General features: G+C 43.8%; 1 protein-coding gene across 4 annotated transcripts in view; it reads right to left on the bottom strand.

Annotated features, from left to right (window-relative positions):
• Mast4 (microtubule associated serine/threonine kinase family member 4) overlaps window positions 1-27395 on the bottom strand; it is a 593745-nt gene that overhangs the window by 394384 nt on the left and 171966 nt on the right. The window lies entirely within an intron of this gene.

Raw genomic sequence — 27395 nt, 5'->3', positions numbered from 1 at the left:
TAAATGCAATTTCTGATTTTACCTACTTTGCCTCACTCCTAGTTCCATGACCGTTACTGGATGGCGCAAAGAGGAGTGCCATTCCTTTCCCGGAAACACGGGAGAATAAACAGAGAGACTCTCATGTGGAGGCTCCAGTGGACTCTGCAGAGCACAGAGCTGCTCGTCCTGTGTCAGAAGGGACGCAGGCTCCGTCTCTCAAGCATACGCCTAACCGGCGTATCTGACTAGTTAAAAACGACTGTGACATAGTACGTAGTCTATTGTCATGGTGCACCCCGGCACCACAGAAGCTAAGCATTATGGGTATCATCCATCAACCATCAGGTTAAAAGATCTAATGCTTTATTAACCAAAGTGCTTTCAGAATTTCAAAGTATTTTAATCATGGAAGAGAAAATGGCTTCTTGTTTTGCAAAGCAGCTCATTTACTCATTGCACAGTACAGAACTAAGGATGAATGAGACTCGCTGCCATCATCTTGTGCTGGATGGAAAGGATGCTGGGAGGGCAATTTAGTCACCCTCTATCTCTAAAATGGACCTGCTAGAATCAACCACGGAGAGTTACCGAGGGGGTTTTGAGTGAAGTACTCAGTACATATTGCCCACTTGGCTACAGCATTAAGTAGTATAATAGAAAAAGATATTTTCAGGTTTGGTTTTCCTTCTTATCACTCAAAACCAGGAAATGTACATGTGTGGGAACAAAATCACCTGGACAGCAGCAGAGAAAGTCACTCTGACATGCCTGTGTCCTTCCTTTACACTTTCTTTCTAGGAAATAGATTTTCTTGAATACATGGGATCACATTGACTTTTGTCAGTCACTCCCCATCAGCTCCACACACACAAAATGTGGCTTTTTTCTCTTTCAAGACAGGGTTTTTCTATAGCTTTCAGGTCTCACTCTGTAGACCAGGCTGGCCTCGAACTCACAAAGATCCACCTGTCTCTGCCTCCCGAGTGCTGGGATTAATGGCGTGCACCACCACTGCCCAGCTAAACCATGACTTTTTAAAGTACTTACTGATCTTTGTGTGTGAGTACAGGTACATGCCAGCCATGGCATGTCCATGGAAGTCAGGGGACAACCACTCTACGGTCATTCTCGCCTCCCACCTCTATATGGGTTCTGGGCTTGAACTCAAGCCATGAGGCTTGCTCAAAAAGCACTTTATCCACGGAGTCACTTTGCTGGCACCAGAATATGACTTTTTTCGACCAAACACACAACTAGAAGACGAAGGTCGCCAGTTGACAACGCACATGTCATTAATGGCCTCTGTGCATCTGATCCGTTTTGTGGAGGAACGTTACATTTAAAGTCAGAAGCGTGGAATTTTTCTCCTGCCTTATCTTGAAACGTGAGCTAGAATCTCGACTAAGACAGGCTTTAGGACCTACCGCCGCAGGTGCAGAAGCAGGACATCATTGAGAAAGAGAGGAAAGCTGCAGGCTGTATTTAGGAGTACAGCATTCACACAGTGTGAAGACACAGTTCTTTACAACACAGACGTAACTCTGAAAGCTATACCCTTTTCAAACCATACCAGCTTGCTGAGTGATATGAATGACAGGCTTGGGGAAGGACGTTCTTAAGTCTTTTCCCGTACCTTACATCATCATTTCCTTCAGGTTTGGAGAGAGGGGCTACTGAAGCCAAAAAGTACTAGACAGCACGGTAATGTGGCGTGGGGAATCCTTACTGGGCCATTCTTTGAAGATATGCCTTTTTTAAATCCAAGAATACAAACACTTAGAAAACCTGATTGTTAATAACAGAAAGAGATTTTAGCTCACTTTAAAAAATTTAAAAATTGGTTTTTCATGTAGTAGAAAGGAATTATTAGTGTGTTCCTGAGATCCCAGACATAGGAAACAGGGTTATTTAGTTGTGTACTACAGTTCCTGGGAAGGGGATGCCCCTTGGTACATGTTCAGCAGCTGCAGATGGATGGGATACAACCAAACTATACCAGCCAAGTAACACCTGACCTGGTTTAAGCGGGAAGCATATCAGTGAGCAGATCACCTACAATCCAGCAAGGCTTTGGTGCACATCAGACTCCACAACATTGTGATAGCCTTGTGGGTAGAGACTGTCATCTCCACTGCCAATGTAGATAAGTTCTGTAGCTAGGCAAGGGCTCACAGCCAAACAAGCAAGCTGCCAAAACCACTGTGCTAGGCCCTGGGCCCCCATTCTAAAGCAAGGAAATAGTTACCACATATGCTTAGGTAGACATATGTTATAAATTGAGAAAATAAGTTCTACTCATAAGAAAAGTGTGTGTGTGTGTGTATGTGTGTGTGTGTGTAAGTGTGCATCACCTGGAAAAACAGGAACAAAATTATCTAAGCAAAAGGCTTGGGATCAGAGAAACTTGGCTTAAAATCCAGTTCTTCCTAATTGTGTGTTGTCAAATTGTTGAGCTTCATATGTCACAAAGCCTAGCCCTCCTCCTCCACCACAGCGGTGATAAAATACCCTCTGTTGGCTGTGTTCTTAACCAGGTCACTTAATACAGAAGGCATAATATTGAGTAACATTAAAATAAGTAACTTTTTTTTTCATGGAAATAGCAAAATTATCATTCTCTCTGTAGGAGGAAATGGTTGCCACGGAAGCCTAGCAACATCGAGTTTGGTCCTCAGAACCCATATAAAGGTGGGAGGAGAGAACCTATTCCACGGACTTATTCTCTGACCTCCACAAGTATGTTGTGGCTTGTGTGTGTGCACGCATGCATGTTTGCACACACTCAACAACAATAGTTTTAAGAAGAATGTAGAATTTGAAACTGATCTGCCGGGCAGTGCATTTTGCTAGTTCAACTCGAAAGCCTAAATAGAGAAGTAAGTGTTTGACTTGGGGCTGCAAATGCTTCCATCCACATGAGCCTGAAAAGGGCCCCAAGTGTTGCAGCTACAGTGACTGGGCAGTGTATGGGGTTGTACTGAATGATCCCCTGTCTGTACATAAAATTTTATAACTTTGCTTTGGATGTTTTATCAAAAATGTGTTCCCCATTATAGCCCAGCAAACTGTCCCAAACACATTCCTTCTACCGGTCCAACTGACATTTCCTAAGTGACAGTGGTACTGATAATAGTTACAGATGTCTAGAGTCAGGAAGAGGTGACGGGAAAGAGCAAAGGGGAACCACGAGGAGCCTCCTCATCAGAGCCAACAGCTCCTGGCTAACCCTCTGTAAGGGATGCTAATCTGTGAAGATCCCAGATCATTACGCTGAGGCAAAGCTGGACTGGACAGAAGCCACTAACAGCAGAAGGAATGCCAAGAAGGGGCCAAAGCCAGTGTCCTTTTTTCACACGTACTGCCCTTCCCTTTGAAAATCTGCCTCTTGTTAAAGCTCCCAGGAGTGTTTGAAAATATGGAGGAGCCTCTGGCAATAAGACCTGAAAAGGCAGACCTGAAAAGGCGCTACCTTGCCTTTTGCTGACATCACTATTAAAGCTAATTCCACACCTTGTTTGCTGCTCATACATAGATTCTACCTCATTATGAAGAACAAAGGTTTGCCTTCAATTTTTTTGCTACCTCAACAGGGCCTAACCCATTAGATGACACTTAGATTTAATAACTACTCAGCCACTTTCTGTGCACGTATCTTAGACTCTCTTTGAACCTAGCAGGATGTAAAGGCCACTGGCAGCCATGGCAAATAGTAACTACTTTGGCTGTGAGTGACACGAACGTCAGACTTCTGCGTCTCACGGCTGAACCCCAAAACTGATTCGTTTATTTATTCCATAACCTTCTCCAAGCCTCAGGCTCCTCATTCGTAAAGTGGAGGAAAACCAACAGGCTTGTTGTAAATCTAAAGCAGAAAATACAGAGTTCAAGACGCAATCAAATCAGCTTTACATACAATGAATACAATACAGATTACAGTGAACAAGAAAAGTTATGATACTAGGAAAATTAATTAGTAAGTACACAGGCACGGACAGAATGAAATGTTTCTAAGTCATGGCCTAGGTTAGAGCGCAGATGTCACTATTCTTCCTAGGTCTTATCCTAAGGAATCACACAAACGCTACAGATTAGACGGTCTGTTAATACAACACATGGGATACATCCTTCCTGCCTGGACCCCTCGTAGTGTTAATAGGGAAGAGGGAGTAACAGATGGGTCTAGGGCGATCATCAGAAGGTACTAACACAGTGCTGTAGCTAGGAGCGATCACATCAAACTTCATATAAATTTACTTTCTGATGACTATCAAGGGCTTCTAAAAAGTGTGTTGCTGTTACATTCATGCATCATTTGCTGCCTACGATTTAAGAAAACTAGCATCTGTCAACAGCACTGTTCAGCTGCACGAGGTGGAAATGAATAGATAATACCACTTCCAACGTGTCGTATGAGAGGTGAGCTTGCTTAGCAATCTGGCTGCTTATTTTAATACCAAAGGGAGCATGTTGTCACAACTGGAACCGTGATTAACACCAGGCTCTCAGAAAACCTGTTTCTAGAACCCCATGGTGTGCACTAAAGCTCTCCTTGGTCATTCTCTACAGACAGAACTAGGGGTGTGGAGGCACGAACCAGAGGCCCATTTTCAAAGCTGGGACCAGTTGACCCTGATCTATCCCAGAACCTGAGAGGTCTCCAGCACTGAGGTCTAGCTACATCGTTTGGACTACTGTAGCTGTATTGGCTGTGGGGATTCGCTCCACTTAACCGAGAGAGCCAGAACCCTGCCTTCATCTAAGGTTCACACTAAAGTAAACATTACTGAGCAGAGGTGCAGGTCATACCCGGGTTCTAGGCAAGCTTTGTATCAAAGACTCTCTTGGAAGGGGCTTTTCTTTGTTTCTGCCCTAAATTCCAAGACAATGGAGAGGCAGCGACTTTATAGATGAATGCTTTCAGACATGAGATATGTATGTGTTTTCAAATCACCCCACAGGTGGGACTATCCCTCAGAAACAGGAAAACACCAATTCAGCAATAATTTTAACAGAATGGCCATATAAAGAATTAAATATAGCCTCGAGAGATATCCTTTATCATCAGGGAATCATGATACCTGACTAGATTTGAGAGTTTCCATTAAAAATGTTCCATACCACCTGGAGGGCCTCATAGATCTAGCCATCAGTCTACAGCCTTACATTTGGGGTTATTTCTTTAGGATTATAACCAGGATATAAAAGGGAAAAGAAGGCTGAACAACTACATTTAAAAAGTACTGCTTCAGTCTGGCTTCTAGTACTCTGTTTCTCTCTCTCTAAGGCACCCACCAAGAACGGTCAGAAGCTAGGCAAGGTGGCCAATGCCTTGCTCTTGGTGATTTTGAGGAAGCAGGGGGACCATCTTAGGGGCATAGTGAGAACGGAGGTACCATTACAGAGGCTAAAGGACAAGAACGAAGATGAAAGTTAGGATTGTATTGGCCATGAGCAGGCAAACAGGGCCATGTTCTCTGGAGAAAAGATTCCCTCAGGCAGTACCTTAAGAAGTATATAGGTTTCTAGGTTTTGGACAGCAGCCTGTCGCTTCCCTTAGCCCCCTAAAATCTCACACTCCCCACCACACTGGAAGAAGCTACAGTCCGACCACTCAGCCCCTCCCACTGCCTAATAAAATGGCCCGTGCTCCACCTCTACTTAGGTACATACACTGAGGATGTGAACGTCATCGTTTGCACATCTGCACACCCCACTCCCCTGCGGCTCTACTCACAGGAGCTAAAAGGTGAGCATCAATAGGTGAGCATAGTTTACCAAAGTAGTGGGTATTAACCTATAAACGGAATGGAATTCTGACACTGTTCAGTGTTTTTCAACCTTCCTAATGCTGCAACTCTTTAATACAGTTCCTCATGTTGTGGTGACCCCCAAACAAAAAACTACTTTCATTGCTACTTCATAACTGTCATTTTGCTACTGTTATGACTTGTAATGTCAACATCTGTGCTTTCCGATGGTCTTAGGTGACCCGTGTTGTGGGAACTTTTTCAGCCAATAGCCTTTAAGACACCAGCCCACATGGGGCGCGGTCTCATGTACAGCCTTTTTTCTGCTGGATTCAGTTCTAGTTCACAGTGCACACAGAGGACTGAGGATCGCTACCCTTACTGTGAGCTTATCCCCAGATAGATAAACCTTCGTATACTCCATTCCAGGCTATTGTGGAACTCTGTGGTGCAATACAAACTGGTGCCCATGTGGCCTGAGCCACGCCATTCCCCGGGCCTGTGCGTGGCCTCCTCCCACCCCATGTAGCTGAGCTATCCCTCTGGTACAACTGCTCATGGCTTGGCTTGGTTGACACTGCGGCTTAGCGCTCTTTGACCACCCCCAAAGGGGTTGCGACTCATGCTTGAGAATCACTGACACGAATGAACCATGAAGATATAATGCTTAATTAAATAAGTTAGTCAGATGTCGTATGACTCCCTTCCCACAAAGTACCTGCAATAGTCAGCTCACTGAGACAGTATAACTATGGCTTCTGAGTGCGGGGGAGGGGAGAGAAGTCCTTGCTTAATGCATATAGAGTTTCAGTGTGGAATGATGGGATTGTTCCAGAGATGGATAGTGGCAGTGGTTGTACAATGATATAAATGTATAAATGTATTTAATGTGATGAATTTATGCACTTAAAATGTTGAAAGTGTTGAAGTGCATTATGTATCTTTCACTCTACATTTAAAAAGTCTCTTTGGCTTAGCTAAAATCCCTGCATCTTTTATATTAAAAAAAAAAAAGCACAATGAGATACTCAGATTTTGTTAAAGCAGATAGCTACACAATCCACATCAACTCCCCCTATTGCAAATTATACTTAATAACCCACACCCTTCCTGCCATAAGCAGGGAGTGAGCCTTTTAAGTGCTCTCCAAACTTCAGAGGAAAGATTCAAGCCCACGCCAAGTCACTGGCTGGATCTAGGCAGAACCGGTGACTCGGCAGCCACCCCCTGAGTATCTTCCATCATTACCCAGGGATTCCTCCTCCACGCCCCATTGCTCACTCCTAAACATCTGCTCCCTTGTTGTCAGGACTCCCATCCCCACCGCAATGACAGCCACCCTTTATCCATCTTCCACAGCACCACAGCAACACGGGGACATGGCTCCCTCCATCTTTCTGCTCACATGGCTGACTGCCTTCCAATTTCTTGTCCTCCCTGCAAAGGAATGGCTAGAAAGCATCAACAATTCTGCTAAATCACTCTTCTTAATGTTATACATAAATACAACTTGAGAAACCAGCAAACAATTGACCGGAGTGCTAAATTTCACTTATTTCTATACTGAGCTGCTTTTCAATCCTTTTAAAAATCGTGCAGTGTTTTGTTTTGTTTTGTTGACACGAGAGAAGTCCAGAGCACAGCCTTGACCCGCGCAGTCCTTGATATCACTACCCACACGCCAGCAATCTCCAGCTGCCACAGAAAATGAAACTGAATACAAGAGCACACGCATTTTCAGTTGATGGTGTTACAGCTGACTTGGGCCCAATAGGGCACTGAGGTCTTCGCTTCGTTAGCCATGTGACTCGGATTCACCGAAAATACTTCCTTTTCCTTTCTGGAGTACCACCCAGCACACTATATCTGACATAGTCATAGGCAACACTAATAAATATAAGAATCCAAAGACCAAAGTAAGAGAAAGGCTTTGAAATAAGCTTAGAGCACAGGGGGCAAGGGGCACTGGGGGTGGCGTGGCGGGGGGATTGAAGGCCAGCAATTAACAATTTCACATACCTAGAGAGACCGGGTGTAGAAGACAAAAGTTTTAGAGAGGAGCTAAAGCCCAGGACCACACTGGCAGAGTGCTAAGAATTATGGGAAAGCAGCGGAACACATAGACCTACAGCATGAAAACCAAAGCCTCTGGATAACCACAAGGTGCTGGAGGCTGGTCTGAAGCTGTCCCTGCCACAGCCAATCATAGCTTCAGCTGTAAACCAATACCAACTTCTGGCACATGTACTACAGTGAGGCACTTCAAAGACACAACAGTTCTGCACACTCAGTCTAACACAGCCAGCCAAAAACGTCACCACAGTGCCTTTGTAAAGGGAGCAACTCAAAACAGAACTTACACGGAAACTTACTTGGCCTTCCGTTTGTTTTCCCTTAACTTGTACTTAGAGCAGTATTTCTTATCTACCATGATTATCCCTCAGTCTAATCCTAGGATCAAATCAGTTAATGCACGCATGTAGTAGGGCATGGTAGGCTGCACTCCTAAGATTCACCTCCATCACTGCCCTTGGCTGGGGTAACACCCAGCAAATTCTCCCACTCTGTAATATCACCCAACCGTGGCCATCAACTCCCCAACTCTACCTACAACACCAAGGGAGTCTCCCCTTGGGCAGTGCTTGTTTGAATTAAAAATTCTTATTTAAAAACAAAAACAACTACTGGTTTGGCTCCAAGCTCTGCTTGCACAGATCAAAGGCAAAGGGGCAACTGGAAATGGGTTTGTAAAGCCGTGTTAAATAGAGCCCTCTGTAACGAGGACACTTTAGCAGGCCACAGACACCAGGCAGCACTGCCTGGGAGGACTGGGTGAGTGAGGGCCTGGAGGAGGTGGGTGGTAGCGCTGGTAGCAGCTAAGTGACGCTGGGCAGAGGTCAGAGTTAACGCCTGCAATCTGGCCTCCCTCCATTGGGGTATTGAAATATAATTCAGGAGAATGAATTGCTAGACATGTCTAAGCCTCCTGGGAAATGACAGATATTGATGAATGTTGCTGGCAAGATATATGGAAGGAAAAGGCAAATAAATAGAACAATTTTTTTTTCCCTCAGAGTCATTTTGTGGATGTGCGGAGCAGCTGTTAAAGCACTTGGCAGCCCACCTCTTCCTTTTTCCTCCCTTTCCGTGTCTGCTTCCGTCTCCCCTGTCTGAAATCTCCCTGAGGACCAGCACCTGCCCCCACCCCAAAATGAACATTAAACACCCAGGAATCATCTCTTCCGTACCCACCCTGCCTGTTCTCAGCCCAGTGACTGGCGTCCCTGCCACAATTTCCTTCCATTTGAGTGTATGCATTGGCTCAGTCAGATCCCAGGAATGTGTCCAGTTTCTTAACTCCTGAAGTCAGACTGCTGATTCCAGTCCCACCCCATCTGGCCCCAGTGAAGAGCTTCACAGGCTAAATTTAAACCCCTAACCCTGCAGTAGCTGTCTGACCTAGTCCAGGCTTTCTGACACTTAAAACTTCCATTTTCTACGATTGCTGGTTATTTCAGACAGTGATGGCAAGAACTATCTGGAGAGGTAAATAGAGAAACCATCACTCTGTGTGGCAAACCAGAAGCCCACAGTAAACCATCACCTGATGTCCTCTCGGCTCTCTGAACGAAGAAACTCTTCCCTGCAAGAATTCCGCCTGTGTCATGGAATAAGCCCACCCCAGAACTGGGCACTTTGGGGTCACTGATTCTCATTTCAGTTGGACTCAGGAGTGCAGCTGGGCGAGCAGGAGGCATGTGCTTGTATCCTGGCTCCCCACTCGCTAGCTAGGGAGCCCTGGGTAAACAGCTTTCTCCTCTGACCTTGATTTTTCTTATATCTAGTCATGATGAAAGCAGGCAACATATACAAAATGCATAATACTCGGTGAACACACAACCCGTGCTCAGGAGCCATTGGAGGTCCCTCTGGACACCTCGCCCTTCTGGGCATCATCGGAAAGGCAGCTGTACCTTTAAACAAGAGATACTACTTCGTCTCCCATCACACTGTGTCCTATATGTGGGCACACAAGTACAATGATACTTATTTCTAGGTATCAGATGCTTTGCCACCTTGTCAACTCCATGCCCTCTAAGACTGCAACCCACATCACACTGAGTGCAACACCACAGCCCATACCTAGAACCCACCGGACTTTTGGAGAATCGCACTCACACCTCCGTTCCTGTCTGTCTTACTTATGTCTCTCTCCAGGATGTCTCTCACCATTTCACAGGTCCACGTCGTCTGGAATATTAAAATCTGGTTCCCTTCCTCGTTTCATGACAGCAACAACAACAACAACAAAATAAAAACCCTCAAAGGCCTTAAACTTAATATGGAAGGCTCCGTGCCACTTCTCTGGCTTTGATTTTTATCTTTTAAGAAGTGACGTGCGAGAGCCCACCATCTCCACAATATACTGTAGATTTCAGAGGGAGCTGCCTACTCTCAATAGACTAGAAAATGAGTTGTGCTTACTATCTTGCTTTTCAGAGAAGTTATGAAGCCTACTCAGTAACTCTCCTCTCCATGACCAGATGCTTTGATTGATGTCACCAAATGTCACCCACAGCCCTGTGACGCTAAGCACTGCTGACAGTTGCCCTACATCCCAACAGCTATTATAAAGCCAAGGAGAAATTGGGGACCAGGAGCCTTACAAGATAAATAAAAAGAAAAAATCAGTCTTAGATGAGATAAAATAAACTCCACAACACCAAATTTCCAGGCAGGTCCAAATTCCTATTTAAAGGGAAATTCTATACACAGTTTTTTTCACATAATCTTGTGTATTTCCTTGGAACAGATAACAATTCCATGTTGGGCCTACTCTAAACAGATTTCAAGTTCTTTCATCTCAATAATGATGCCTAAGTATCACCCATAAAGGTTGTTATATTTTTGTCTTAAGAACTGCTGTTAACGTTGATTAATGGATTAAGCAAGAAATTTAGAGTGATCTTTATGGTTTTTTTTTATGATTATAAGGCAAACATCGTTTCAGAATACCACACAGATCTCCTCTCTCACACCAATGGCAAATATTTGAAGGTCCCTATGCCTGTTGTGATAGGTCCCTGTCAGAGCTGTAGAAACTGTTCTCCAAAGCCAGCAATTGCCAACCCCACCTGATTCAGAACAACAGGATCGGGCGGGGAGGGGAGCAGTTATCCAAGCTGCAATCCCGTCTTGAATTAAATCTTCACAAATCCCTAAGTGCTTCAGAAGCACGTCATAAGAGTGCTTTTACATCTAAGGAAAGAAAACCCAAAGCCCAGATTAGCATCATGATTATCTCAGCACTGTCTGAAAATGAGCGGCAGGCGTGGGGCAGGAATTCAGCCTTTCCATTTCTGCTCTATTACTTAGTGACTGACTACTTCTGAAATCTCACATGACATTAAGTAGCTGCGAACTCCAAGGTCACTGCCTTGTATTGCACAGTAACAGTACCACCAGGCTCCTTAATATTCTCTCTCTCTCTTTTTTTTTCTTTCTTTTTTTTTTTTTTAAAGAGAGAATTCAGCCATGTTTGTAGGGAAATCAGTGGGCTGAGATAGGGTAAGGATGCCATTTGGCCATTCCTATCAACTTCCGAATGGTCATCTCTCACGTTTGAAAGCCCGATTATCTCCTGATAGCCATCCCTTCAAATACATTTATTCTTTAGTTATTCGAATCCACAGAGAGCCCTGTGAGTACTGAATTGCATTGTAATATGGCATGTGCACACCAACTTTCACACTGAGAAGTCTATCATATATCAGATCTGCCTGGAGTCTGTCATCTGCCATTCACAAAGATGGTCCCGATTCCCACGTAATGAAGAGACTGGTGGGGAAAACAGAACATGCCAAGGACGCTAAATTAATGTCTGTGTGCTATGCCTTCGGCCCACTGCCATTCACAGCAAACAAAGACCTACGAGACATGTCTGATGATGGCTAAATACAGAATCAGTCCAATGTTTGATGAAAAGATGACCAAATTTAAATACAAATACAGAAAGCCTAAGGAAATTTGAATTCAAATATATCCCAATTATTGCACTGAATGCACATATACTAAAACAGCATTTCTTTATTTAAGATGTAACTGGGTACCTGTAGGCTACCTAGCAGCTCTGTTACTGAGACTTGGTCCTTGAAATATGTGAGGCTTTTCTTGGAGGGTACAAGGAGAAGTCCTCAAGGAATTTATAAGTAAGTGAAAGGAATGATAGGTATGCCAGCGATGGAGTGTAGGAGCAATTTATCCATCAAGAAGGGGACAATACAAGAAGATGGCACTGGGAGAGAAAGAGAAAAGTGGCAAGATCAACAAAAAGCAATAGAAAGCTGTTTGGAAGGGAATTTTGTTTGGTTAGTGCTGCCCAGATTCAACCCCAGGTCGTACACATGAGCATCAAGACTGATCTACACTGACCACTGAGCACACCCCAGTCCCAGAATAGAAAGTGAATTCAGGAAACGTCAGTTCATTTCCCCTTTATACACCAAGGGGTAGATTAGCAACACCACTCCAGGCACACACAAGCTTATTACTTTTCTTATACCAATATAGTCAAAAACCAGCAAAGGAGAACAAAACCAAACTAACCCCCATTCGTTAGGATTCCTAGCAACCAGAGCACAGAGAGGAACACAGTGGGTTCCCTAGTTCTCATTATTTAATAAGAAAGTTCAAATTTATCAGACCATTCTAAGCCTTTTCCTTAACCCGACTTCAGGGAAATGCTTTAGATACTTTAATAAAAGGGGCTCCCATCCTTCAGAGTAACTTAGAGCAAAAGTGGAGGCACTCCTTCCCTTAAAGACTAAACACAAACTTAGTGTTAATGGAGTCTTTGTATCAATGCATGCAACACATCAACATCCATGCTTATATTTGCACAGGGCTTGCCTTAGCAGCCAGGGAGGCGGTCTGCCCTAACACAGAATCCTTCTCAAAGTTGTACTAAAAATTTACACTGGCTGTGATTTCTTACTCAGAACCTAAACTAGGTGATATGTAAAAATAAAATAATTCTTTCTCATAATTTCAGAGGCTAGGATGTCCATGAAAGGATAGCTGGTCTGTAGTCTGATGAGGAGCTACTTGCTATGTTTCCCCTGGCACAAAGCAGGTCAATTAACAACCCACTCACAAGGGCCTTAGCCCCACGGGCTAGACAATCGCCCCCAAGACATAATCATTCCTAAAAACCCACCTCCTGCTGCTAGCATATGGGCCATTCTGGAATTTTGGGGGGAAATATTCAAACTAAGTAAGATTTTCTGTGTGTTCCTACCAGGAAGAAGCAAACAGATATTTAAATACTACTGTTCCCTCTTCTTCCATGAAGAATGAGCAGAAAGCAAGGAGGGGCCTTACCCCTCCCCTCCACCTTCCCTTTAGACTCAGGTCTGAGACAGGTACCTGAGACGGAACCGTCAGAGAACAGAGATTATCTGTCTAGGCGGACACAGGGAAATAAATTTAGCCCTGGCAATATGCACTGATTAAGTCCCTGCATGACAATGGAGCGTGACAATGACAAATGCAGGCCACCACCACCAGCATCCTTAATGCATCAGAAACACTAATTTTTAGACATCTTTAAACTTTCCCACCGGTGGCGTTTGCACCTCTTTGCCTTCTCTTTCCCCTGGGGGGCTAACTATGAGCCGACATCATTTCCATGAAGTCAAAATAATGTGGACACCCCCAAGTGCTTTGACTGGATAATGAAAACAAGTTTTGAGAGAGAGAGAGAGAGAGAGAGAGAGGGAGGGAGGGAGGGAGGGAGGGAGGGAGGGAGGGAGGGAGGGAGGGAGGGAGGGAGGGAGGGAGGGAGGGAGGGAGGGAGGGAGGGCCTGGCAAGCTCAATGTCCGGGACTCCTACTGGCACTAGAGGAGATGGCAGAGTCTCTCCACAGCATGGGGCAAGTGTGCTGTGAAGGGGACAGGGTAGGGGAGTTAGAGGTCTAGAGTGTGAGAAAAATTAAGACATGCTGATGGAGGAAGGTCATTGGTTAAAAAATAAAGAAACTGCTTGGCCCTCATAGGTTAGAACATAGGTGGGTGGAGTAAACAGAACAGAATGCTGGGAGGAAGAGGAAGTGAGCTTAGACTTGATAGCTCTCCTCTCTGGGGCAGACGTGATGAAGCTCCGACCCAGGATGGACGTAGGCTAGAATCTTTCTGGTAAGTGCACCTTGGGGTGCTACACAGATTATTAGAAATGGGCTAAATTAATACGTGAGAATTAGCCAAGAAGAGGCTAGATATAATGGGTCAAGCAGTGTTTAAAAGAATACAGTTTGTGTGTTGTTATTTCGGGGCATAAACTAGCCAGGCAACCAAGAGCTGGGGCAGCAGGAACACAGCCCGCAGCTCCTTCAACAACATGCTCTTCCCAGCAAAGGGATTTCTTACTCCCTCTGTCCATGAGAGATGAAATTTACTTCTTAAGCACAAAAGACTCTGAGAACATAAGGCATGTGTGCCTGTATCCCACAAGACGCTTGCTCAAGCTTGAAGCCCAGTGTAATATTCTTAAGCAACAGGGCCTTAAGAGGTAAGTTTAGTAACAGTTGGGTATCATGGAAGTCAACTCTCTCCAGACTGGGATATTTACCTGTTGAAGCAGGTTTTACAGCTCGATTTGTTTTTACATTCGTTTATTTTGTGTGTGAGTGTCCATGTATGCATATGAACACACATGTCATGGCACACATGTGGAGGCAAGAGGACAACTCATGGGGGTGGGTTCTCTTCTTCCACCATGTTGAATAAAACTCTGGGGGGGGTCAGGCCTAATGAGAAACACCTTTACCTGCTCAGCCATCTCACCAGCCCCAGGCATCACACACTTAACCATATTATCAACTGAACTTTCCCAACCTCCCCCTTCCCCATTTTATACTGTCAGCTCTAAAGGAGCTACACAGTTGTGGTTCTAATAGGGAATACGATGTCACTGGCTTCCTTTCCAAAGCTGAAAGTATCTAATTTATGAAGGGTCAAAAAACAGCTGGAGCACAGTCACTTTCTTCAGCATGGAGACCTTGTAAGTGCCAAGAAACAGAGAAGCAAATGGAAGCAAACTTGCGGGTGTTGAGTCCCTGGCTCTGTCCATCCCTCCCGCTATCATTACTCAGTGAAACGGACAGAACCCAGATGGAAAATATCAAAAGAACACCTCGAGGATTTCACTGTCCCTTCTAAGTTTCTAAATATACCAAACTTCAAAATATTACCATTTCAGAGACTGCTGATGTTCAGCTCATCCCAACCATTATTCATTGCCAAACACCACCCAAAGCCCATGTTCCAGAAATATTTTTATGAAAATATGGGAGGGAGATGCAAAGCAATGGACAGTAAACAACAACAAACGGAACATAATCATGCTTCTGCAAAAATATCAATGCCTGAAGTCAAGCAGGATGGTACACACTTCTGCACTTTTGCACCTTGACTCCAGCCAGGTCAAGGCCAGCGTATGCTACACTAAGACCATGCCTCATAAAAACAGCTTTCTAAAGTGCTAAACCGCAATTGGTGTCTTATACTAAAAGAAACTTCAAGAGGAAACAACTTGAATTTTTGATAAATGGATTGAGCAGATTGCTAAATCCTTGGGAGGAACCAAAGTCCATCATGTGCAGGACCACCTAAAACATGAGCAACACCTAGAACACAAGAAATACCTAGAAGGCAAGAAATACCGAGTGCAAAAGAAGGTAGCAAGAGGGTGGAATGAGGGACCCTCAAGCACTCTGGATTTAACATTTTACAGATTTTAAGCTACTTTATGTTAGATTTATTAGCCTATCTGGTTTAGACAGGCCCTTATAGAAATACTTAGATGCACACCATTGCTGTGGGGCAATGGTTTGTACCCTGTAAATTGTATTTTAATAAAATACTGATTGGCTAGTAGCCAGGCAGGAAGTATAGGCAGGACAAGCAGGTAGGAAGTTGAGGTAGTGCAATGAGAACAGAGGAGAATTCGGGGAAGAAGGAGTCCCATTCTGCAGTCGTGACCCAGCCTCAGAGCAAGCAAGACGTGACTGCCTTGCCGAAAAATGTACCAAGCCATATGGCTAACATAGAAAAGAATAATGGGCTAAGTTATAAGAGTTAATAAGAATAGATAGAAGTGGGAGGACCTTGGACTTCCCGCAGGGCAGGGAATTTGGACTGCTCTTCAGTATCGAGAGGGAGGGGGAATGGAGTGGGGGGAAGGGGAGAGGAGTGGGGAGAAGGGAGGGGAGTGGGGGGAGGGGGCAATGTGTGGGAGGAGGGGGAGGGAAATGGGAAACGGGGAGGAGGCGGAAATTTTAATTAAAAAAGAATAAAATATAAATAAAATAAAACAACTGAAAAAAAAAGAGAGTTAATAAGAAACCTGAGCTAACGAGTCAATCAGTTTATAACTAATATAGACCTCTGTGTGATTTCTTTGGGACTTAACAATTGTGGGAACTGGGCAGAACAGAAACCCCTCAGTCAACACACCATCTTGAAAAATCATACCAGAACAAACTATAAACCACCAGTAGACACACTCTCTCTCTTCTTTGGTGGCCTTCAACTGGATATATGGGATATGGGCCAAGAGAGCAAACGTGTACATAGACATGTGTGAGCTGCCCCAGGAAGTTTTCTCTGTCCCAGTGGAACTTCGGTGCCACACTGACGACAACCTGGGGCCCAATCTAACCATTTCCTCCACAAAGAATACTTCAAAGACCTACTGAGAAACCAGACTTTCTGTGTAAAACATCATCTGAATCAGCACTCAGGACTGTCATAAGTTTTAAGTTTTTCAAGCTTTATCAGGTACAGAATTATAAATATTTATTTATTTATTATGTATATAATATTCTGTCTATGTATATGCCTGCAGGCCAGAAGAAGGCACCAGACCCCATTACAGATGGTTGTGAGCCACCATGTGGTTGCTGGGAATTGAACTCAAGACCTTTGGAAGAGCAGGCAATGCTCTTAACCTCTGAGCCATCTCTCCAGCCCCCCAGGTACAGAATTATAAAATGATTTCTGAGGGGTGCAAATTGGTCTCTGGAGCTCCTTCACATTCAAAGGAAATAGCTCTGGCTTTTATTTATCCTAGAGAAATGCAAGCAGTACTTCAATTCCTCATCAGCTTCTTCTCCCATCCCATCACTCCTGACCTCTCACCTCCTGCATCACTGGTGCAACACAGCTGAAGGAGAGATGTGTGCTTCCATGAGAACCACGTCACTTGTTTGGGAGCACGGTGCAGCCACTTGGCAGCTCAGGGCTGGGAACTGGGGTGTGGGCAATGACTCCTCAATAGGCCATCTGCAAAGGCAATGAGCGGCAGCAGAAGGCTCTGTGTCAGTGTTGCTGGGAGGCAGCATCTGCCAGAAGAGCCAGCTGACAGCTGTGTGTCCCATTAAGTCTAGGTCTCAGGAGATCTTCCCCTGACAAGGAAAAACTGCAGACACTTCCACAAAAGCATCAAAACATTTGCCCTCCATGGCAAATGCCTGGATGGCAAAGAAAACACCCAGGACAGAAAGTAGCACCCATTCTGTGAAGACTATGAACGATTCCAATGGCTTCTTAAAACTCTGTGCTCTTGCCAAGATGAAGATGCCAATACAGTCGCCTCTAAGTCACCCAGTGATTTCCCAGTCTGAGCACAGACATCCTCTAGCTTCCCAATCTCTTGATGATGGACCACACAACTTTGAACGCGGTACAAAGAGGCAGCACACCAACTCAGAATTCCCGCCTTTAGCCATGTGCCTTCAGCAGAGAGACTCTGTAAGTACTGAGAAACAGAAGAGCAAATGGGAGCCAATGCATTAAGTCAGCAAAACTGTACATGTGAATCGTGTATACATCTGGCTTTGCCATCTCTCCCACAATCACCACCGGCCAAAAGGAAAATTACCCAAGTTGAGAGTATCCAAAGAACACCACAAAGATTTCTCTGCCCCTTAAAGTTTCAAAATATGCCAAACTACAAAATAATCACACAAAATAATCTCAAAGACTGCTTATGAGCAATTCAGCTCATCAACTACCCATTGCCAAACAATGCCCAAGTCCCACGTTCCAGGCTACTCTCCAAGATTCCACCATCTTTGGCTCAATCACTGCAGAATGCCACCATTGATGCTAAAACTTCTTCCCATTTCTACATCGCTCAGGTCTGCCCTTCCTAGCATGCTCTTGAATAACTCTTGGCCAGGGTTGTTAGCTGCTTTCAGTGGGACTAATGCTCCCAAGAGACTCATCTCCCTAGAGTCTGGACCTTGTCAAACACAAAGTCAGGATTAACTTCCCATCATGCCTTAGATTGCAAGAGCATTCTCAATGCTCCTAAGAAATCCTAAATTCAGAATTCCTTTCTATTTCCTACCAACAATTTCATAGTCTTCTCTCCCTAACTCCCAGAGAACCCTTCTAACATCCTCCCAGGTCTCATAGAACAATGAACCTCAAAACTTATTAAACTGCCTTGATTATGTTTTTTTTTTAAAAAAAAAATAGTAAGCTCATTAAAACCAGCAAAAGGAAATGGACATTAAAAATTAAACTTCTGAGGCAGGCCCGGGCGGCGGAGGCACCAGCACGCAGGCAAGTCCGGGCGGCAGAGGCACCGGCGTGCAGGCAGGCCCGGGTGGCGGAGACACCGGCAGTCAGGCCCGGCAGGCAGGCCTAGGCAGCGGAAGCACCGGCGCACAGACAGTTCCGGGTGGCGGAGGCACCGGCAGGCAGGCCTAGGCGGCGGAAGCACCAGCGCGCAGGCAGGCCCAGGCGGCGGAGGCACCAGCACGCAGGCAAGTCCGGGCGGCAGAGGCACCAGCGTGCAGGCAGGCCCGGGTGGCAGAGGCACCGGCAGTCAGGCCCGGCAGGCAGGCCTAGGCGGCGGAAGCACCGGCGCACAGACAGTTCCGGGTGGCGGAGGCACCAGCAGGCAGGCCTAGGCGGCGGAAGCACCAGCGCGCAGGCAGGCCCAGGCGGCGGAAGCACCAGCACGCAGGCAAGTCCGGGCGGCAGAGGCACCGGCGTGCAGGCAGGCCCGGGTGGCGGAGGCACCGCCAGTCAGGCCCGGCAGGCAGGCCTAGGCAGCGGAAGCACCGGCGCACAGACAGTTCCGGGTGGCGGAGGCCCCGGCAGGCAGGCCTAGGCGGCGGAAGCACCGGCGCGCAGGCAGGCCCAGGCGGCGGAGGCACCAGCACGCAGGCAAGTCCGGGCGGCAGAGGCACCAGCGTGCAGGCAGGCCCGGGTGGCGGAGGCACCGGCAGTTAGGCCTGGCAGGCAGGCCTAGGCGGCGGAAGCACCGGCGCACAGACAGTTCCAGGTGGCGGAGGCACCAGCAGGCAGGCCTAGGCGGCGGAAGCACCAGCGCGCAGGCAGGCCCAGGCGGCGGAGGCACCAGCACGCAGGCAAGTCCGGGCGGCAGAGGCACCAGCGTGCAGGCAGGCCCGGGTGGCGGAGGCACCGGCAGTCAGGCCCGGCAGGCAGGCCTAGGCGGCGGAAGCACCGGCGCACAGACAGTTCCGGGCGGCGGAGGCACCGGCAGGCAGGCCCGGGCGGCAGAGGCACTGGATGCAGGATAGTGCGGGCAAGAAACAGTGAAGCCTGCACTGAGAACAGATTGCCCCGCTACAATTAAATCAAACCCAATAGATAGCATTGGTAAGAGGAGATGGGCAGACGCCAAGGCAAGAATTCACCCAACAATCTGAAAAACAACATGAAAACACCAGAACCCAATGATCTTACAACACAAGGACTTGAACACCCTATCACAGGAGAAGAGGAAAAAACTGACTTTTTGAAAGCAATAGAGTCCCTTAAACAACATGTAAAAAACGCCCTCATAGAAATGGATGAGAAGTATAACAAAAAGTTTGAAGAAATGAGTAAATACGTAAATGATACCCTGGGAAGCCAAGAAAAAACGATCAAACAGGTAATGGAAACAGTCCAAGAATTGAAAACTGAAATGGAAGCAAGGAAGAAAACACAAACTGAGGACCAGCTGGATATGGCAAATATAGGTCAACGAGCAGAGACTACAGAAACAAGCATAATCAATAGAATACAAGAGATAGAAGAAAGAATCTCAGATTCTGAAGACAACATAGAGAAAATAAACGGACTGATCAAAGAAAACACCAAAACCAACAAATTCTCATCAGAAAACATTCAGGAAATATGGGACACAATAAAAAGACCAAACCTAAGAATAATAGGGATAGAAGAAGGAGAAGAGGCACAGCTCAAAGGTCCAGAAAACATTTTTAACAAAATTATGGAGGAAAACTTCCCCAACATAAAGAAAGATATTCCTTTGAATATTCAAGAAGCATACAGAACACCAAACAGACTGGATCAAAAAAAAAACATCCCCTCGCCATATAATAATCAAAACACAAAATATACAGATTAAAGAAAGAATATTAAGAGCTGCAAAGGAAAAAGGCCAAGTAACTTATAAAGGTAAACCGATCAGACTTACACCTGACTTCTCTATGGAAACCATGAAAGCCAGAAGGTCCTGGATAGAGGTACTACAGAAACTAAGAGACCATGGATGCAAACCCAAACTACTATACCCAGCCAAGCTATCGTTCACTATCAATGGAGAAAACAAGACATTCCAGGATAAGAACAAATTTAAACAATACGTTGCCACAAATCCAGCCCTACAGAAAGTAATAGAAGGAAAATCACAACCCAAGGAATCCAACATTGCCAACACTGCCTACAATAACCCAGGCAACTAGTGACCCTTCAACAGCACAACTCAAAGAAGGGAGACACACAAACTCTTCTACCAAAAGCAGTAAGAATAACCGGAGTTAACAACCACTGGTCATTAATATCACTTAATATTAATGGTCTCAATTCACCAATAAAAAGGCACAGGCTAAGAGATTGGATACGAAAACAGGATCCAACAGTCTGCTGTTTGCAAGAAACTCATCTCAACCACAAAGACAGGCATCTATTCAGAGTAAAGGGTTGGGAAAAGGTTTTTCAAGCAAATGGTCCTAAGAAAAAAGCAGGTGTGGCCATACTAATTTCTAACAAAACTGACTTCAAACTAAAATCAATCAGAAGAGATCGACAGGGACACTTTATACTCATAACAGGAACGATTCAGCAGGATGAAGTCTCAATCCTTAATATCTATACCCCTAATATAAAAGCACCCACTTATGTAAAAGAAATATTGCTAAAACTCAAAGCAGACATCAAATCACACACACTAGTAGTAGGAGACTTCAACACACCTCTCTCACCAATGGACAGGTCAATCAGACAGAAAACTAATAGAGAATTAAGAGAATTGTTGGAGGTAATGAATCAAATGGACTTAACAGACATCTATAGAACACTCCACCCAAATAGGAAAGAATACACCTTCTTCTCTGCAGCTCATGGAACCTTCTCGAAAATTGACCACATACTTGGAAACAAAGGAAACCTCCACAGATACAAAAAAATATCAGTGTCCACCTGTGTCTTATCAGATCACCACGGATTAAAGTTAGAAGCCACCAACAAAGCTACCCCCAGAAAGCTGACAAACTCATGGAAACTGAACAGTCAACTACTGAACCACACCTGGGTCAAGGAAGAAATTAAGAAAGAAATTAAAGTCTTCCTTGAATTTAATGAAAACAAAGAGACAACATACTCAAACCTATGGGACACGATGAAAGCAGTGCTAAGAGGAAAGTTCATAGCACTAAGTGCCCACTTAAAGAAAACGGAGAAAGCATACATTGGGGACTTAACAGCACACCTGAAAGCTCTAGAAAAAAAAGAAGCAGACGCGCCCAGGAGGAGTAGAAGACTGGAAATAATCAAACTGAGGGCAGAAATCAACAAAATAGAAACACAGAAAACAGTCCAAAGAATCAATGAAACAAAAAGTTGGTTCTTGGAGAAAATCAACAAGATTGACAAACCCCTATCCAAACTAATTAAACGACAGAGAGAGAACACGCAAATAAATAAGATCAGAAATGAAAAGGGGGACATAACCACAGACACAGAGGAAATTCAGAGAATCATTAGATCTTACTACAAAAGCCTGTATGCCACAAAACTGGAAAATGCAAAAGAAATGGACACTTTTTTAGATAAGTACCATATACCAAACCTAAACCAAGACCAGGTGAACGATCTAAATAGACCTGTTAGTCGCGAAGAATTAGAAACAGTTATCAAAAATCTCCCTTCCAAAAAAAGCCCAGGGCCAGATGGTTTCAATGCAGAATTCTACCAGAACTTCCAAGAAGAGCTAATACCTATACTTCTTAATGTATTTCACAATATAGAAACAGAAGAGTCATTGCCAAATTCCTTTTATGAAGCTACAGTTACCCTGATACCAAAACCACACAAAGACCCAACCAAGAAAGAGAATTACAGGCCTATCTCACTCATGAACATCGACGCAAAAATTCTCAATAAAATACTGGCAAACCGAATCCAAGAACACATTAGAAAAGTTATCCATTATGATCAAGTAGGCTTCATTCCAGAGATGCAGGGCTGGTTCAACATACGCAAATCTATCAATGTAATCAACCATATAAATAAACTGAAAGAAAAAAACCATATGATCATTTCATTAGATGCTGAAAAAGCATTCGACAAAATTCAACACTCCTTTATGATAAAGGTCTTGGAGAGATTAGGGATACAAGGGGCATACCTAAATATAATAAAAGCTATTTACAGCAAGCCGACAGCTAACATTAAATTAAATGGAGAAAAACTCAAAGCCATCCCACTAAAATCAGGAACACGACAAGGATGTCCACTCTCTCCATACCTCTTCAATATAGTGCTTGAAGTTCTAGCAATAGCAATAAGACAACATAAGGGGATCAAGGGGATCCGTATTGGAAAGGAAGAAGTTAAGCTTTCATTATTTGCAGATGATATGATAGTATACATAACCGACCCCAAAAACTCTACCAAAGAACTCCTACAGCTGATAAACACCTTTGGTAATGTGGCAGGATACAAAATCAACTCCAAAAAATCAGTTGCCTTCCTATACACTAAGGATAAGGAAGCAGAGAGGGAAATCAGAGAAGCATCACCTTTCACGATAGCCACAAATAGCATAAAATACCTTGGGGTAACTCTGACCAAGGAAGTGAAAGATCTATTTGGCAAGAACTTTAAGTTTTTGAAGAAAGAAATTGAAGAGGACACCAGAAAATGGAAGGACCTCCCTTGCTCTTGGATTGGGAGGATCAACATAGTAAAAATGGCAATTCTACCAAAAGCAATCTATAGATTCAACGCAATCCCCATCAAAATCCCATCAAAATTCTTCACAGATCTGGAGAAGACAATAATCAACTTTATATGGAAAAACAAAAAACCCAGGATAGCCAAAACAATCTTATACAATAAAGGATTGTCTGGAGGCATTACCATCCCTGACTTCAAACTCTATTACAGAGCTACAGTACTGAAAACGGCTTGGTACTGGCATAAAAACAGAGAAGTCGACCAATGGAATAGAATAGAAGACCCTGACTTTAGCCCACAAACCTATGAACACCTGATTTTCGATAAAGGAGCTAAAAGTATACAATGGAAAAAAGAGAGCATCTTCAACAAATTGTGCTGGCAAAACTGGAAGTCAATCTGTAGAAGAATGAAAATAGATCCATATATATCACCATGCACAAAACTCAAGTCCAAATGGATTAAAGACCTCAATATCAGTCCAAACACACTGAATCTGATAGAAGAGAAAGTGGGAAGTACTCTACAACACATGGGCACAGGAGAACACTTCCTACGTACAACCCCAGCAGCACAAACACTAAGGACATCATTGAATAAATGGGACCTCCTGAGACTGAGAAGCTTCTGTAAAGCAAAGGACACTGTCACTAAGACAGAAAGGCAACCCACTGACTGGGAGAAGATCTTCACCAACCCCGCAACTGACAAAGGTCTGATATCCAAAATATACAAAGAACTCAAGAAATTAGACCGTAAAAGGTTAATCAATCCAATTATAAAATGGGGCACTGAGCTGAACAGAGACTTTTCAACAGAAGAAGTTCAAATGGCCAAAAGTCACTTAAGATCATGCTCAACTTCCTTAGCAACCAGGGAAATGCAAATCAAGACAACATTAAGATACCATCTTACACCGGTCAGAATGGCTAAAATCAAAAACACCAATGATAGCCTCTGCTGGAGAGGTTGTGGAGAAAGGGGCACTCTCATCCACTGCTGGTGGGAATGCAAACTTGTGCAACCACTTTGGAAAGCAGTGTGGCGGTTTCTCAGGAAAGTCGGGTTCAACCTACCTCTTGACCCAGCAATACCACTATTGGGAATATACCCAAGAGATGCCCAAACATACAACAAAAGTATATGCTCAACTATGTTCATAGCAGCATTGTTTGTAATTGCCAGAACCTGGAAACAACCTAGATGTCCTTCAGTGGAAGAATGGATGAAGAAAGTATGGAATATATACATATTAGAGTACTACTCAGCAGTAAAAAACAATGACTTCTTGAATTTTGCATACAAATGGACGGAAATAGAAAATACTATCCTGAGTGAGGTAAGCCAGACCCAAAAAGAGGAACATGGGATGTACTCACTCATATTTGGTTTCTAGCCATAAATAAAGGACATTGAGACTATAAATCGTGACTCTAGAGAAGCTAAATAAGAAGGTGAACCCAAAGAAAAACATATAAGCATCCCCCTGAATATTAACCTTCATCAGGCGATGAAAGAAGACAGAGACAGAGACCAACATTGGAGCACTGGACTGAAGTCTCACGATCCAAAGGAGGAGCAGAAGGAGAGTGAGCACGAGCAAGGAACTCAGGATGGCGAGGGGTGCACCCACACACTGAGGCAATGGGGATGTTCTATCGGGAACTCACCAAGGCCAGCTGGCCGGGGACTGAAAAAGCATGGGACAAAACCGGTCTCGCTGAACATAATGGACAATGAGGACTACTGAGAACTGAAGAACAATGGCAATGGGTTCTTGATCCTATTGCATGTAATGGCTTTGTGGGAGCCCAGGTAGTTTGGATGCTCACCTTAATAGACCTGGATGGAGGTGGGTGGTCCTTGGACCTCCCACAGGGCAGAGAAACCTGCTTGCTCTTTGGGCTGAGGAGGAAGGAAGACTTGATTGGGGGAGGGGGAGGGAATGGGAGGTGGTGGCGGGGAAGAGGCAGAAATCTTTAATAATTAAATTAATTAATTAATAAAAAAATCAACAAGAAAAAAAAAATAATAAAAAAAATAAAAATTAAACTTCTTGACAACCTATAGTCCCCTCAAGCATCACATCCCCCCTCTCTGTGCAGGCAGGTCTGGCATATTATATGCCAGAGTCTACTTCAGTCCTGTGGGTTATGACTCCCCTGGGGTCAAACGAACTTTCCACAGGTCTCTCATCTCAGACAGCCTGTATATCATATATTTATATTATGATTCATAATGATAGCAAAATTGCAGTTATAAAATAGCAAGGAAATAATTTGAAGCCTGGGGGGTCACTACAACAGGAGGAACTGTATTAAAAGGAAGGTTGAGTTGGACAATTCCACCTGATCTTCCCATTCACATACCCTTTCTGATTTCCAGGTCTATGTGAGTCCCACAAGCAGTTCCTTGGCTTACTATAGGTCTGCCTGCTTGCATGGACCCAAACATAAATAACTTACAGGCCTCTCAGGCTCCATTTCCAACCTTTCCACCCACCCAAGTATTGCATATCTTGCACCAGGGTCTAGTTGTAGAAAACCATGCAATCCTTCATTCCCTCCAGATCTACGCTCAAACTCAAGGATAGTACCAGAACACATATGTTACGTGCTAGCCCATCTCCTGAGTCTACCAGACTTCATTCTACCTAAGTCATATCCAACCTTCAGGCTGAACATGGCCAAGTATCTGTGTTCTGTAATAACCTGCTGTGATTACATCAGACATGGAGCTAACAAAGAAGTCCATAATTCCAGATATCATCACAGAAATACAAACAATATGAAAGACCAAGGCTGCATTCTCTTAAAATCCACCAGTCCTACAGAAATGCTTGCCAATGTGCATCACCTAGATGAACCCCCCAAATCACAGAATTTAAAAAGAACAATCATAAACTTCATCAAAGAACTCAAGGAGTTTAGTGAACACACACACACATACACACACACCAACCAGCTCAATGAACTAAAAGAGAATAAACTTAGAGAAAAAAAGCCTGAGTGATGTTTGAGGAAACAAATAATGAAAGTGACAAAGACAATCCAGGATTTGAAGACAGAATTTAACAAAGAGTTAGAAACACTGACAATAATTCTAGATGGAATTGAAAAACTCAATAACTCAACTAGAAAACTCAAGGGAAATTTTTACAAGTAGACTGAATCAAGCATAAGACAGAATATCAGGACTCAAAGATAAAATAGAGGAACTGGATGAAATAAGCAAAAATATGAAAAGTTTAAAAACATAGGAAAATAATATACAAGAAATGTGGACACCATGAAAAGATCAAACTTCAAATTATAGGGATAGATGAAGGAGAAGAATCCCAGGCCAATAGCATAGACCAAATCTTAGAAGATCATAGAAAAAAGTCCCTAAACTAGGGAAAGACATACCCACGCAGATACAAGATGCACACAGAACACCAAATAGAAAAAACAAATATATACACACACACACACACACACACACAAAACAACAAACAAAACTTCCCACAACATAGTTTAAATTATATAGAACAAACAAAGATTATGAAAGCTACATGAGAAAAAAATACAGGTCCCATACAAAAAAAAACCTATCAGAATCAAAACTGACTTCTTAACGGATACTTTGAAAGTCAGCTTGGAGCAATGTAGCAAAGTCCCTAAACACCATTAATGCCAACCTAGACTAATGTACTCAGGAAAACTATCTGTCACAGTTGAAGGAAACAGAAAAATTTTCCACGATATGAACACTAACAAATTTATATACAGCAGATCAACCTTTAAAAAAATACTGGAAGGGTTGCTTCAGGCTGACAAGAGGAGTGAACATGGCCAAGAGACTATAGAAAGTAACACATGAAGCTGTAATTACCACTGACAACAGAAACAATGAAACAACAACACAATGACTACAATCAACACATACCTTGCAAAAGTACCTGTAAGTATTAATGGCCGCAATTCTCCAATCAAATGACACAGACTGCCTAAATGGATCAGGAAACAAAATCCATTTTTCTGCTGTCAACAAGAAACTCAGCTTTAAAAACAGCGCTACCTTCGATGGACAAAAGTACTCTAGTCAAATGGGATGAGGAAGCAAGCAGATGTTGTTATCCTATATCTGACAAAACAGACTTCAAACTAAAACTAATCAGAAAAGATTTAAAAGGACACTTCATTCTAAAGAAAGGAAAATTTAACCGAGAAGATATTATGATCCTAAACATATGTGTTTCAATCCCTGATGTACTCAATTTCATAAAAAATGTACTACTGATATTACAGACTAACAATCCATTAATAATAGGTGATTTGCATACCCTACTTTCTTCATCTGGACAAAAAAATAAGCAGAGGAACATCAGAAGTAAATGGCATCATA

This window comes from Chionomys nivalis, chromosome 15 (assembly GCF_950005125.1).
Source record: "Chionomys nivalis chromosome 15, mChiNiv1.1, whole genome shotgun sequence".
NCBI lineage: Eukaryota > Metazoa > Chordata > Mammalia > Rodentia > Cricetidae > Chionomys > Chionomys nivalis.
The sequence above is the reverse complement of the archived record's forward strand: the minus strand, read 5'-3'. Positions and strand labels throughout refer to the sequence as shown.